Source organism: Vicia villosa, linkage group LG3, assembly GCF_029867415.1.
Source record: "Vicia villosa cultivar HV-30 ecotype Madison, WI linkage group LG3, Vvil1.0, whole genome shotgun sequence".
In the NCBI taxonomy this organism is placed as follows: Eukaryota; Viridiplantae; Streptophyta; class Magnoliopsida; order Fabales; family Fabaceae; genus Vicia; species Vicia villosa.
This window is the reverse complement of record NC_081182.1, coordinates 150,139,905-150,156,837: the sequence shown is the minus strand read 5'-3', so window position 1 is coordinate 150,156,837 and position 16,933 is coordinate 150,139,905.

Sequence of the window (16,933 nt, the reverse complement as noted above, 5' to 3'; positions counted from 1 at the left end):
TATGCGTTAAGTCAATGGATTACGAAACCAAAAGAATGCATCAGATGAATTGGGAAAGATTAATGGAGTTAGGGAGGATCGGAGCCAGTTTAGAGTGTTGTTTGCAGCTCATCTTTTGATGTCGAGTCTGGTGATTGCTGCAGTACAGTATGTTTGTTCATGGCCAACTTGTTTTGGATCCAGTGTTGGCATTTTCGAAAAGACCATATGCAGTGGTCGGTGCATATTTTGCGGAGTTTTGAGGAATTTATGTCTTGTTTGCTCGTTAAGGGAGTCTGCTATGCTTGGGTGTGGTGCATAGTCTTTTAGTATTTATCTGGAGTCGGCTCTATGTTCAAGTGTGTTGTGTTTAGGTGGAAATCGGTCGGTCCACTCTGCCTATTTTGTCTGCTGTGGTGTCAGTTTTTGCAGGGTCGGGCCTAATATTGGAGATGTCCTATGTAAGACAGGAAATGATATGTTTCTTCAAGTCACACGCGTTATACGAATAGGCGCTACTTGCTGTAGTCAATTTCGGGTGCAGACTGCAGAGGGAGTCCAAATTGGATGCTTCAGTGTTATATCTTATCTAAATTTAATTACTTGGAAATGGCTTAAAAGTAAAATTGGGGGTTCCACTACTCACTCGATCAAAGGATTACAAATCCATGGGAATGTATCGGGCTTAGTACCATGTGTTGGATTGGGTGGAAAGTAGAAATTGGAGTTGTTTTAGTGGAAAAGAGATCTGTGTTGGTGCACAAAGAATAAAGATGATGACAAAGAGAATAACGGCGCAAAGATTAATGAGAGAGAATAAAGTTGTTGATAATAAATGATAGCTACTACAAGGCCATTTATACAAAGAAAATTCTTTCCACGTAGGCCCTAACAGACTAAACTTAGTGAACAAGCTTAAGGTACAAACAGTATAATACTAAAAAATACTAAAGTACCCTTACTACTAAACAGCTAAGCTAATGGGACCCAGATAACATCTTCTGGTCAATACTATCTTCTGAGTAACCATCAGAAGATCAGCCCACATCAGAACTTCTGATACTCTGGTACTCAGAACTTCTGATGAACATCTTCTGAATATTGAATTACTCTTCAATATTCTGTACAGGCTCATATTTCTTTCTGCGGAAGTGGAGCACCTTGCGTATCAGCTGTGTGGTTCGGCTGGTTCTTCTATTATGCAGGTTGTTAGAGTGTGCTCATTCCGGGGATATATTTTATGTCTGGTTTGATAGGCAGCAGTGGAGTGAAGCCCCTGTGGATTTCGACTTTGGCGGTTCAACTTGCGTTTGGTGGATGGGGCTAATTTTGTGACTGCAATCACAACTCTAGTTTGGCATACCATTGTTATTTCTTTGTCTGGCGTAATAGTGGAATTGACTGCATCTGGTGGAAATTTTTTACGGCAAAGTGGATGCGGTCTCTGCTATGTTATTTGGGCTGCGTATTATTTTGGATTGGAGTTATTATTCTCTTGTTAGTTCTGTTTTATATCATTGAATTTTGCTGATTCTGTAATAGAAAGAAGGTCCTTGCTTTTGAATATTGCGTATAGTGACTAATTATTTTTCTTAATTAATAATGACACATTCAGGATCAAGGACTAACTCCAGCTACCATTTCTGTAGTTTCTTGACTTGGTAAGTAACTGATAGCATTTTTTCTTTATAAAAATGTTAAACTTTGAAAAAGATAAAATGAATAAAAAACAATTTTATAGGACAAGAACAAAACCAAAACCAAAACAAAAATGTTTGAAAAACATGTATGAATGAAACTACATAAGAAAGCAACTTAGAACATATCTCTTTTGATTATTATAATTTATACAGCTAAAAGAGAGATGATAATGAAATTGAATACTCTTTAGTTTTATCTACCAATGAGAAAACCAGCAAGTTCTAATTTGTATCAATCTAACCATAGGAAAAAAAAATATTGGCACAAATAGACACATTCCTAAGAATGATGATTATGGTACCATTGAGGTTCATAGAATGAGGTAATCATTGAGGTTCATAGAATTGTATTTTGTTTTCCATTTTGATATATATAATATATAGTGATGCATTTGTTTTTGTATTTTGCTCAAATTTGAAGTACTTGATCTGCAAGAGGTGCTCTTGATGCAGGTATACACTTTATGAAGGGATTAATATACATCTGGACTCCATTTTCAAGGACATGGTTGTTACTGAGTTAGGTTGTGGAAATGTATGGATCTCCATTTCCATCGCCGAGAAGTGGCTGCCTTCAAAGGTTTTCTTCAACCACAATGTGTTTGTTTCCTCTTCACCTACTATCTATTTTCTCCGCTAACATGAATAATGTTTGCGGATCTATGATCTTGATATTAATCCTAGAGCGATAAAAATATCCTGGATAAACCTATACTTGAATGCTTTAGTTGAAAATGGCCAGCTCATCTATGACGACGAGAGCAAAACTCTATTGGATAGGATAGAGTTTCACGAATCAGATATTATATCCTATTGTAGAGAAAATGGAAAAGACATAGCAATTGAAAACAAATCAAGTTACTTTTATATTTTTTGTTAGTGTTAGTTGATGATGAATTTGATTCCACTTCTCTTTCCTCATGATTTGTGTATATATCGTGGTTCAACATGGTTCGTCGCGTTTTTTTGCCTGTTTGTGTGCTACTGTTATTAATTTATATGACAGTTTGTTTCGAGTTGGTTGGTTGATCTTTTCTTTTACTATCTTCTCTGTTTAGAATATTGTATAAATGAGTTTGATAATTATTTTTTACGGTGCAGATATTCATGTAGTTTGCATTTGCAGTGGTGCGGTAGTGGCGTTTCGCGTCATCCATGCTTCGAATAACTTTAACATTTGTATTATGGGGAATGAATTTTGATCGATACGGTCGATAACCTATTTATGATCCAGGTATTTGACAAAACACCTATTTCTACATCTACTGCGCGTAATATTATTCTTTTAAGAGAGTTAAATTTTACTGCGTTTTAACTTAATTTTGCGTAATATTAATCTTTCAACTATCATTCTCATGTTTTCTTCTTGCAGCCAACTAAGAAATAGCCACATTTATTTCCAAAGGGTTCAATTTGGGATAAGTAAGTGAAACTTTCTTGCATTTTAACTTGATTAAAAAAAAGGTCTCTCTCAACTGATGTTGTATATTGATTTTGTGCCGCTTGGAAGTGCAAATAGAAAGCCTTATGTAGATGCCGCACCGATACATCGTGATAGAGAGCTTAATTATTAGTTAAATAAGAATTTTGAGTAGTTTTGATATATTAAGAATTATTTTATATTATTATGTTTCTAGAATATTCTTAGGATACTTTGGGATTTAATTAGTTAATGGGCCTTTAGTTATTATATTCTACTACTATATATGTACTCATTGAGAGAGGGCAAAATTATCAAAGAAATCAAAGTTATCTTTTATTTTAATTTCCTTTACTTTTAGTGTTCTTCCCCTTTTAGTTAGAAAACCCTAATTTTATAGTCTTGATAGGAATCTTCTTATCAATTGGTGCTTTCATCATGTACTCAAATCCTCCCATGGATTACTCTTATCATACACCTTCATATCATCCATGGAGTATTCCTCTTACCTATCCCACAAACCATTTTTTTACATCCCCTACCACATCTTCATTTTCATCTTTTCCATGGGAAATTTTCTCATCTTATTCCACAAATCCACATATTACAACCCCATATTTGTATTTTAATCATGGGTATACTCCTCCATCTCCACCTAATTCATATTCATCCTATTCATTATCTCATTATTCATGCTACTACAATAATTATCATCACCATCCACAACCTACGAAAACCTCAAACACCATTAGAACAAATTTTGGAAAACATTTACAAGTGTCCCATTGCTCTTTCAAGAAAAACTCAAAAAAAAATTCACAAACTTTTCTCACAAAATCCAAATCAACAAACATCAAACTCAAAGCCAATTCAACTTTTCTGGTAGCCACCCCCACCCCCACACCAATACCTTCATCTCTTCCTCCAAATCCCGTTTCTGACAGCCCACTGTACAACAAGAATTGGTGAAACCCTCTCCCAAAATCCCAAACCCCATCCTCCAACTCAGTGGTTTACCCCTACACCCACAGGCTTTCTCGAATTCCCCTTCAATCAAAATCCAAACAAACTAGATATCAAACATTCGCTTCTCATTTCAAAGCATCAACGGCGGTATCCCGGATTGGCACCGATGTTCACCTATACGACGACCCCAAAAACGTCAACATCGCCCATCTCCTCGACAGTAGGTTCGATTTCAAGACTACAAATACTGAGAACTCTCTCCTTGTACCAGATGATGAAGAGGATTTTAAAAACAACCAAGCCACTTACCTCGACGTAATCGAAGATGCCGATGACGTTTTGGACGAAGCTTCATTTATTGAATCCTCTCAAGCGGATTTTTTTGGTGAAATAGACAAAGCAATCGCTCTCAAATGCAAAGAGTTTGTTATACAAGGTCTTCTCAAACCTAATTCCGCCAAAGAGGATATTGCCGACGTCATTGACGCAGAGCTTCAACCATATGAAGTCGACGATGCTGAAGAAATTGAGCAACTCAAGGGACTTGCAGTGAATTCTGATGAAACTCCGGGAGATTTATTAGGTTCTAATTCTGATTCTTTCTCTGATTTAGATTTTGATAGTTCAGTGAAGAGTATGAAAGCTAGAATAGTTGAACCTTGGTTTCAGATGACTTTGGCTGAGCTTTTAGATGAGAGTAAAGTGGTTCCTGTTTCGGTTTATGAGAATTTAGAAGTTGATATTAGTGGAATTCAACATGATTTTAGGTTTGCAATTTCTGGTGATACAGGTAAAATTGTTTTAACAATAATTCAGATTTTGTTTATGGCGAAGAAGCTTGGGAAATTAGCTATGCTTTATTCTCTCCAATTGTTGCATTTTCATATTGGTTCTCAAATTCCCACAACTGAGTTCCTTGCTGCTGGTGTTGGAGAAGCTTCACAGATCTATTGTGAATTGCTTCATTTTGATGCCCAGATGAAAGTTTTTGATACTGGGGGTAGTTTGGGAATAGATTATGAGGGTTCAAAGTCTGCTAATTATGATATATTTGTTGCTCATGTTTTAGACGAGTATGCTGCAGCGGTTGTTCATGTTATGGCGAATGTATGTGATCGTCAGAATGTGAAGCAGACATATATATTTCAGCAGCTCCTTACTAGTATTTCTACGGCCAACATACCTCCTCCTGTGAGCATTTTAGAAACCCAGGATGCTCAAATAATTGGGTCTGATGCTACTGAACCTCAAGCGTCGAAGATTTTATCTGTGCCGCCGCCGAAACCACCAGATCAAAGTGTTGCTGCAGGAGAGAATTTTTCTTCTGGAATTGTGAACCTTGGTGAAATTGAAGTATGCGAGATCACTGAGTTTGAGTTTGTTTGGAACAGTAATATGATGATGGAGCCAAGTAAAGTTGTTGCATTCTATAAACCTGTGAGAATACCATAAGGGTTTCATATCCTTGGTCACTATTGTCAACCTAGCAACAAGCCTTTATGGGATTTTGTACTGGTTGCTAAACAAGTCGAGCATTCCTCATATAACATTTGCAACAACAAAAATTCACCCGCTTTAAAGAACCGTCTTGCTAATACTTTAGTATGGTGTACTAAGTCAGAAAGAAAAAAAAATTGATATGCTTGTTGATTCTGCTGCTTACTTTTGGCTACCTCATCCTCTTGAAGGTTATAAGGCTCTTGGGTACTTAGTTACTAACAGCCATGACAAGCCTAGTGTAAATGAAATTAGTTGCGTTCGTGTTGGCCTAACCGATACAAGTGAACCTTACCACACATTACTTGATACTGGAGCTTTCACTCCCGGGGTTCCATTTTGGGTTGAGAACTTGAGACCTTGTAACTGCAGCATGTTAGGGACAGGAGTTTCTGTAGGGATTTTTTTCTACAGTAATAGTTGTTGGAACAAGAGAGAAGAGTTACCTGTTATGTGATTGAATTATTTGAACCAAACACTGCCGGAAATGCCACGGATTGACCAAATTCATGCGCTTATAGAGCTTTATGGTCCTACTGTTTTCTTTAATCCTGAGGAAGTTTACCTGCCTTCTTCTGATGATTGGCTTTTCAGCAATGGAGCATGTAGAGGAACAAATGATAGAGAATTTTGGATAGAGTTGTCATATGATGATATTAGAAGAGATTTTATCAAAGATGGGGACTTGGAAAGTGCAATTTCACATTTAGAATATGCAATTTCAGTGGTGAGCTTTGGAGTAAATATTTCTCACAGCTCAGTGGTGGTAAATGGGGTGATGCACATGAATTAGAGTATATTGATGGCAATGAAGCTACTATGTACTCGTAAAAAAAAGGACATGCTAGTTACCTTCATCATGAAAAAGTTGATATTCCAACATTATTTCTTTTTTTCAACCTTGAGGACAAGGTTGATCTTGGAGGGGTGAGTAATGATAGAGAGCTTAATTATTAGTTAAATAAGAATTTTGAGTAGTTTTGATATATTAAGAATTATTTTATATTATTATGTTTCTAGAATATTCTTAGGACACTTTGGGCTTTAATTAGTTAATGGGCCTTTAGTTATTATATTCTACTACTATATATGTACTCATTGAGAGAGGGCAAAATTATCAAAGAAATCAAAGTTATCTTTTATTTTAATTTCCTTTACTTTTAGTGTTCTTCCCCTTTTAGTTAGAAAACCCTAATTTTATAGTCTTGATAGGAATCTTCTTATCACATCGCGCCTTACCAGATGAGCTGCTCTTTGAGGTATTGTATTTGACAAGATGTGGCTATACCAATTAGTCATGATTTCTTGACATTGTGTGATATAATGCAGCGAGAGTAGTTGTTTTGTTTATGCGGTATGCTTCTACTTCAGATTTCTCATATGCAATATAGTTTTCTTCTTGCTACATCTAACTATGTATAAATAGATTGCTACACTGTAATCAACTCAGTTGAGACACATTGTTGCATTTAATAGAATTCATATCCAAAAACTATTTTTGAAAGGTTTGATAGGTTCTAGTTTCGGGATCGAATTTGTATAATTCTTTGTAATTTTGATCAGTTTTTTCTTTTTCGTCTTACCACTGGAACAAGAGATGAAGCGAAAATGTGATGAAAAAGGGTTTGATAGGTTCTGTTGGGTCTGACTTTTTTTTAAATGTGATACATGTCTTACCATAACAAAGGATCATAAAGCCAAGAAGCTCAAAGCTGTTTACGAGAAACTCTCTTGCGAAGGATTCACCAAGCATATTTTTATTCATGGCAGTATGTTTTCTTATGCTCACAGTGTTGCTCCAAATGAAAAATATATTGATTTTGTTACAACAGAAGCAGAAACTGATCAAAGGATGGGAGCAACAAATGATTGTACTTTGATTTAATGTCTCTATCTTATGTGTTGTTTATTCGTAATTATTCATTGCATGATTCATTGCTCATTGGGATGTTGCAGATGCTTTCATCTAACTACACTATAACACGGAAGCCCTATAAGAGCGCTTTTTTTGGGCTTTAAGATCGCTTTAAAGCGCTGCCAAAGCCAGCGCTGGCGTAGGTAACGAAAGCGCTTTTAAAAGCACTCTGGTAGCCCCCCTATAAGAGCGCTTTTTCCAGAAAAGCGCTCTGGTAGCCCCCCTATAAGAGCGCTTTTTCCAGAAAAGCGCTCTGGTAGACCCCCCTATAAGAGCGCATTTTCCAGAAAAAGCGCTTTGGTATATCCCCCTATAAGAGCGCTTTTTCTGGAAAAGCGCTCTTGTAGCCCCCCCTATAAGAGCGCTTTTCCAAAAGCGATTTCGTAGGTTGCGTATTTTTTTATTTTTTTTCTTTTTTTTAATCTTAGGCAGCGCTTTTAGTAATAAAGCGCTTTAGTAGGTGGCCCTTTAAGAGTGTTTTTTAAAAGCGCTGTCGTTGCTAAATGAGGTATTTTAAAGTGCAACCTGCAATTTTAGCCTCCGAGTTCGACCTGTAATATTTTCGACCTGTAATATATTTTCAACCTGTAATATTTTCGACCTGTAATATATTTTCGACGATATATTTTCAACCATAGGTAGGACTATATATATACTAATATAATACAATTATAATATCCAAAATTATATATATACATCATTATAGTTCTTGTCAAACAAACTAAATCACGTAAAGTATGAATACAGAAAGTTTCACATGTAACTAACTCATGTCAAACAAACTAAATCTGTAACATCAACAATATTATACTTCAAATATTGGCAACAGTATGAACAAAGTTAGTAACCATATATCCTAGAGTACTATAATATTATACTTCAAATCGACACAAATCCTACTGCATGAATAGCTGATGAATATAAAATTGACATAAATCCTCTTTGATTTCTTCCAACCTAAGTCTCGTGTAAGAAGCAGCACAGAATTCGTCAAAGTACTACAGAACAAAAACATAATATGAATGATTTAGTTAAATGTAATAAATTATAAGAAGTTATCTAATTAAGTTATAAATCCATACCGTGATTGGAATCTCTAATTGATTCATTTGAAGGATTTCTTTCATAAACCTCAAAACATAGTATCCGCAATCTGAACTGTTTCGCTATATCGGACACTACATAGAAAAACAAATAAGATTTTATAGTTGTCTTGTTTTATCAAGTAGCATAAATATTATAAGCAAAATTGTGAAAAATAATGTACCTGCACTTTGATCCAAGTAATGTTGTTTGATTTAGTCCGGGATACCTGTGCGTCTCGTTGACTTCGGAACACTTGTTTTGATCTAACAAAAATATAAAAGCATATATATTAGATCAATCTCACAAATAATTAAATATATAAATATACACGAATATTTAGAACGACCCCACTTACAAATCAATGATTTCCTTCATAGCCGAATAATTGCTCCACTCACCATCTACCGAATTCAGAAAATATACCACTTCTCTTATAGGGTTGATAGCAAGCAACAACCAGTGTTCTCTATAAATTAAAATAATAGGTTATATGAAAATTTTGCTACTCAAAAGAAACAAAGATTAGATGAACCAAGAATGAGAAACTAACCCTACTGGTCGGGTATTATACGCCCAAAGAATCAGACTTTCTGTATTGCCGGAGGACAGGAATTTATCGACTAAGCGTTGTCTAACTGATTCCGGTTTCGAAGCAATTGTCATTCCGCTGCAATGGGCGGAAGACACGAAACAAAATCTGTTTGACAATGCAGTCCCGCGCAACCCTCTGTCATACAACAACCTTAAATAAAAACATAATAAACATTAGATTATTTTATTGAAATGTGTAAATAAATTGTTCGACTAATTAAATAATATATCGGATGAGTGAATATTACCGGATGTATGAGTGCATATTAGCGACGCCTAGTTGTTCATGCGTAAAAATCTCTTCCAAGTCATCTATTGCAATATGTGACATGAATTCAATACCAAAGATACCTTCATCCATATTGATTTCACGGAGAGCACCATCCTTCAAATCGAACATGTCAACAAGTGTTTCGAGCGTCGTCCGATATCGAGGCACAAAAGCACCACCTTTTTTTGCCGCTTGCTTCGGAGGACCCTTAGGTGGTACGCTACGAACTTGCTGTGACCCCCGAGCAGATGCCTAAAAATCATATAACAATCGGTAAAACATAAAATCATGCAGTTTTAGATTCAAATTATATATTAACACCTTAAATATACCTCTTTTAGTAATACAACAGACTCCTCCTCTTGTAAAATCCTTTTACCCTTAATTGCGGGTTTTGTAGGAGCAGTCTAAAATTAAAATGTAAAAAATAATTAACGTAACGGTGCAGAATTGACATTCGAAAACTAAATGATTCATAATGGTTTTCAATATACCTCATCACCAATGATAATGAGCTCCGAGGGCCATGCAACAAATGACCCTATTGCATCTCGCATCAATGTTGTCTCAGAGACCATGTCAGGTACCGGTAGCACCACATCATGATCTAATACAACGTCAACTGATACTTTCAGGTGTCCATCCGGGAGCGGTCTATGGTGAAGTAAATCTCCCAAAGTGTTGTGCACTTTTCCCTTGCCAACTAGGCGATAATTCGGTAACGATAAGTATAGTTGGCAAGATGAAATGCCCTAAACCAATAGTAAATATAAAGTCATTATCATTAATAAAATAGAATAATTTGTAAGGAAAAAAATTTTATAATTACCTCGGAAAGTTTTCTTTGACAGTTGATACTAGCTTTATCACTAGTTTCTTTCACCGATGAAGTATTGCACTTTTCTCTCATATACATATCTTTATCTCTTTGCAATTCAGAGACTCGTGCTTGCAATTCGTGCAATTTTTGCAACACTTCTTCATTGCTAGGATTTCTTCTCCTAGAATGCTTGTAAAAAGAGGTTGGAGTCACACCATGACCTTTACCCCTCACCCGACCGGGATACTCAGGAGCATCTAGTGCTCTACTAAGTACGCTCCTAACATCCTGGTCCTCACCGGTGGATACCGATTGCGACAAGGTCTCCTGTAATTCATTTACATTTCAATAATTATTAGTGGAGATAAAAAATCATTTATATATTAAAAAATATTTGATTTGATTCAGCATATACTCTTTGAACATCGGGATCGACAGCTCGATTCTTGCCCACACGGGCTTCCTTCCACAACACATGTACTGGAAGTGAGGTTTCCTCACTTTTTGTCTCCTCTAACTATGCATTGACACAAATGATAAAATCGTCAAATAAAACACATTTAGACAATTAATTAAAACGCATTCTATTTACTTACAATTTTTTCCTCTAAGCATGCATATCCCAAACGCCCTTTTTTGTATGGATACGCGGCTTTTGATGCTCTCGCACTATTTGTGGCACTCATTTTCCGAAAAGCTTCATCTCTTTGCTCTACAAACTTAGCCCAATCTTCATCATCAATGAACATCTCATACTTTTTTGGACGTCCCGGGGCCTCTTCAAGAAAGTTTCCTTCTTTATCCTTAAGATAGTTGTTTGTTAGATAAGCTTTCCACCCTCTATATCTTTTTCCGGCCAAACTAAGAATGAAGCGTTTACGCTCATCTGGTATGGTAAAAGACCTCTGCAAACAAACATACGCATAGAGTGTGTTAGTATAAGTAATTTAATCAAATTATCGTCAAGATAATAACAACAACCATATATGATACCTTAAGCTCGTCCCAAATCATGTCTTTTTTCTCGTCCAACTCTTTGTTTTTCAGATTCCATTTAGCTACTGAGACTGGAATATGCAAACGAACAAGTGTACCAATATAGCTTGTCAACTTTGCAGAATTAGGACCAATTGGTTGGTTATCAGAATTCCATTCCAAATTATATATCAATCCTTGGTCTCTATGTCGAATGATTCCCTTCATAATGGTGATGCCTCGTGCAACTTCTTTTGATGATGTATCAGGTTGAGGATTTGTATCCGGAGCATCTCTATCTTGTGAGTTTTCTTGTGGGTTATCTTGTGGGTTTTCTTGTGGGTTATCTTGTGGGTTTTCTTGATTACTAGCCATTGAACCTGTATCAAACAAACTAAAGCACATTAGTACACTATTAATAAGCTAACAATCTATACAAGTCAAATGGAAGTCAAACCATGCATGTACAAGTAAATCGGAATCGAAATCGATGAAATCAGAATAAGCGTAAAAAAAAAGAAAGTTGTCGGAATTGAACGAAATTTACATGGCTATGGTAAAACGTCCTCACGGACTCAAAAATGAAGTCGGTTTTCCGAAATTCAGACCCTAAGCCCGACTTTTGATCACGGGCAGAAGCAAAACCGATAAAAAAACAGTCCCGAAATGTAAAGATAAGTGAATGAGCAGCTCCGGAATTGTCAAAATAGTATAGTTACATGTAAAGAAGTCGACAAACGGATACATGGTTCAAAAGTTATGTACAAAACGAAAATATGCACCAAAATTGAATAAGTATTGTAACAATCGTAATACAAATTGAAAAAACTATACAAATTGAATATATAACAATCGGTACAAATTGAATAACGCACATTAGTCGGAATATGTATACTATTACCTTTTTCACTAACGTCTCTTTCTTTTCTTGGTAGGATTGTGTTCTACGCGTCTCTTAACAACGCGGACGGTTGGATTGATCCAAATACCCTCATTATGATCATTTCTAGTACAAGATTCGTTCTCATTTTGATCGTTTCTTGTACAAGATTCAATGCCAACACCAATATCACCTTGATCTCCAATGTTTTCATCAACTATTTTGTTTGATAAAAGCACTATAGACCATTTCGTACTTGTCGGATCATTGACATAGAACACTTGTTTAGCTTGAGAGGTTAGAATGAAAGGCTCATCTTTGTATCCCACCCTGTTGAGATCCACTTGCAAAAATCCTGAATTATCCATTCGTATGCCATTATTATTTTCAACCCACTTGCAACCAAATACAGGAATTTGAAACTTTGCGTAATCAAACACCAAAATGCGCTCGATAACCCCAAAATATGACAAATTTGCAAATTTCGGATTTAAGTCATTCGCACTTGATATGTGCATTGCTTCAGCTACCAAGATAACACCACTATTTTGCATAGTACTTTTATCATCCTATTCTTTGGTATAAAATGTGTATCCATTGATTGCGTATGCGCTATAAGAAAACACAATTATACTTGGACCATAGGCTAAACATCTCAACCTTTCTGTTACTGAAGCAGGATCTGAACGATACTTTGAATAAATATGTTCCCTAAATCACGGTATGAAACTTTGATTGTGCTCTCGTACTATCCAATTCTCATTTCTATTCGGATTTAAATCTCGGAGAACAATCTTGTGCATTTCAACATACGGCTCAACCTCAATCTCATTGTGCAGAACATACAAGTGCGCTTGATCCCGCTCGACCATTGATACTGTCACCACTTTATTTCCAATTAGCCTTTTTCCTTCTTTTTTTTCAACAATATGAGATTTGGGGAGTCCAATTGATTGAACATTTGACAGAAAATCAGTACAAAACTCAACCGCTTCTTCAACAATGTATCGCTCGGCAATACAACCCTCCGGTCAACTTCTGTTTTTCACGTACCCTTTTAATATTTTCATATAACGTTCAGCAGGGTACATCCATCTCATATAAGCTGGTCCGCACAATTGTGTCTCTTTCACAAGATGAACGACTAGATGAACCATTATGTCAAAAAACGAGGGAGGAAAATACATTTCAAGATCACATAAAGTAACAACTATCTCTTTTTGCAATGTAGGTAAGATCGCGGGATCGATCACCTTACTGCAAATTGACCTGAAGAAAAAACACAGTTTAGTTATTGCGCTTCTTACTTTTTCTGGCAGAATAGAACGTAAACCTATTGGTAAAAAATGTTCCATTATAACATGGCAATCACATGTCTTCAAACTCTTTAACTTGAGGTCTTTCATGGACACAAGTCTTCTAATATCTGAAGAGTAGCCTTCTGGAACTTTAACTTCACTGAGAAACTTACACAATGTTTTCTTCTCCTTTCTAGATAGAGTGTAAACAGCAGGTGGCAGATATGTTCGTCTTCCTTTTGTCACGGGTCCCAATTCAGTTCTCATTCCCATATTTACCATGTCCTTCCTTATGTTAAGGCCATCCTTAGACTTTCCTTGTATATTGAGTAACGTACCTATAATGCTGTCAAATACATTTTTTTCAATATGCATAACATCCAGGAAATGTCTTACGTACAACGACTTCCAATATGGAAGTTCAAAAAAATTGACTTCTTCTTCCACCCACCCTTGACAAGTGAATGTGCAAAAGGCTTGCCAAACTGAGTGCTCAGATCTTTCACCTTTTCAAAAATTTGATCACCTGACAAAGAAAGGCGGGGTTGTACGATGTTCGGCCTTTCCATTGAATGCTTTTCTCCACCCACGGTAGTGATGATTAGAATTTAAGAATCTACGAAGGCCGAGAAAGACATTCTTCTGACAAAGATCCAATCGTGTCGTATCGGTTTCATCTTCACAAACAGGACACGCTTTTTGACCTTTATTGCTGTACCCGGATAGATTTCCGTATGCTGGAAAATCATTAATTGTTCCAAACAACATCGCCCTCAAGTTGAAACTTTCTTTCCTATACCCATCGTAAACCTCCACACCGTTCTCCCACAAAAACTTTAAATCTTCGATTAAGGGTGCCAAGTATACGTCTATGTCATTCCCTGGTTGTTTAGACCCAGAAATTAGCATAGATAACATCATGTACTTACGCTTCATACATAGCCACGGAGGTAGGTTATAAATCATAAGAATCACAGGCCATGTGCTATGCGAGATACTTTGAATACCATGCGGGTTCATTCCATCAGTAGACAATGACAAACGAAGGTTTCTTGCTTCTTTTCCAAATTCAGGATAATCAGTATCAACTTTCATCCATTGTGGTGAGTCTGCCGGATGTCGCAACTTTCCATCAATAATTCTTTCATCTGCATGCCAAGTCAAGTGTCTTGAATCGGTTTCACTACGATACATGCGTCTAAATCTCAGAATTATAGGAAAATACCATAAGACTTTGGCCGGAGACAACTTTTTCTTATATCGAGGGGCACCGCATTTTGGACACTCATTCAACGCTGCATACTCGTTTCGAAACAAAACGCAGTCATTTGGACATGCATGTATCTTATCATAGCTCATGCCAATAGAGGACAACATATTTTTGGCCTCATACGTTTGATTGGGAAGAACATTATCATCTGGTAGCATATCTTTCATAAGGGCTAATAACTCTGCGAAACTTTTATCCGACCATCCATTGTCCGCCTTTAAGTTGTACAACTTTAACACCGCAGACAATCTTGTGAATTTTGTACAACCATCATACAACAGTTTCTCTTCATCGCTTACCAACCTCTCGAACATTTTGGGACAATCCTCAAGATCTTCTTCAAGCGCTTCTGCAATCTCTTCGACTCGATCATAATCATATGTGTCTGTGCAATCGTCGTTTGAAGCATACTTCGTATTACACCTCGACTCAACATTCCCGTTACTTTTCTCACCATGCATTGTCCAACATGTATAACTTCTATCAATTCCAAACCGTAGTAAATGCGATGCCAACTTATTCTCGTCAACCTTATCCCCATAACAGCAACCCAAGCAAGGACATGGCATTCGAATCGGGTCTTCGGAGTGCGCAACCGCAAACTTAACGAATTCCCATACCCCTTTCTCGTACTCTTTCGACAATCGGTTTGAATTCATCCATGTTTTATCCATGTCTTAATTAAGCTAAACAAATGCTTTTGCTTCTTGGTTTCTCTATCAGGTACTAAGGAATTCTGTCAAGATAAGAAATAGCTATCATGATTATGTCTTGATCAGAATACCTAATGAGATCCTATAAAGTGTGAATAATAGAAATAAATCTTGTCAAACCACTCAAGTCTTAAAATAGAATGTTATGCAACTATAGTACAAAAATATACTATTGTGAATAAGCAACACTTAAGCAATAACTAATGAGATCCTATAGCTTTCATATTGGTTAAGTTGGTAGTTAGCTAAAGATAGGAAGTTAGAGTTGTCTCGATTGTTTGAGTCTCTAAAAGAAGACAGTACCTTATTTCAGCCTACCCCTGATTTCTTAAAGAAGACATTACCTTGTTTCAAGGTAATATAAGTCCACAAACCAAAAAACTGGTTGAGAGACACTAAATTGAAATTAAATAGAACCATAAACAATAAACTATAAGCAGAAAACAACAAACTATAAGCAAGAAGAAAGGGCTAGTAACCTGAGTTGGACTTGATGTGGGAGACGGGTAGGTTTGAATCGGCGTTGTACAAGTAGAAACCAGAGGCTTCAAAGTAACTGTAAAATTAAACACACACGATGCAGTTAAATACACCACTACTAACAAATATAAAAAAAACCCAATCTTGAACTCAATTATTTAAAATGATATGAAATCAATTATCAATTAGCTAGTAACTACAAACAAGAGAAAGAACAGATGCATACATGTGTACCACGGCTTGTTCAACATACATTGGTTCGTAAATGAGAGGCTAGTTCATTAGTCATAATAATTAACCTCCGAAACAATAGTAGATTAACATAGCAAAGGCAAACACAAATTTAAATGCTTTAACTCTTCATTATTATTCACCTTTATGATTTTCATTGTTTCACAAAGTTTATCGACATCAAATTATTGACACCATGTAATGATGACAGTTAAAAGAGAAGCATTAGTGGGTTTAGGTAGCTAGCCACCACCCAATTTTGGCTACTTCACTTTTTTGACTAACTCTCACTCATACAATCCTTGTTTCCATCATCAACTATGTTTCTTCCTTATTTCACGTTTTATAGTTATAGATAATACAAAACAAATTGATAATAAATTATGTCGCAACTCTTTTTTATATATGTGACAAAACTAATTCTTTTCAAAATTATATTCATAGACTTAGAAGCCAAACATTATGATCCAATATCTATGAATCTATAATTTTTGTAAAAGATTCACAGCCACTTATACTAGAAAATCATATTAATTGTCGGAATATGTTTTCTCGTGTTTAACCACTTAATTTAAAATGATTTAGAAGATTGTATATCCTACGATAAAACATTTTGTCGTCGAACTCATTTATATAAAAAATTTAGTCAAATTCACATGCATATTTTCCTCTAATTTACTCTACATCAGAACATTCCAGATTCCAGATGCTGAATTAACGAAGGAAATAAGTTATCGTCTCTCTATTTTCTCTTTCTTAACAGGTTGTCTAAATAACATAGCCATTCGAACAAAAACAATTACAAATAAAGCAAAAGAAAACAAGCTGACATACATGAAGA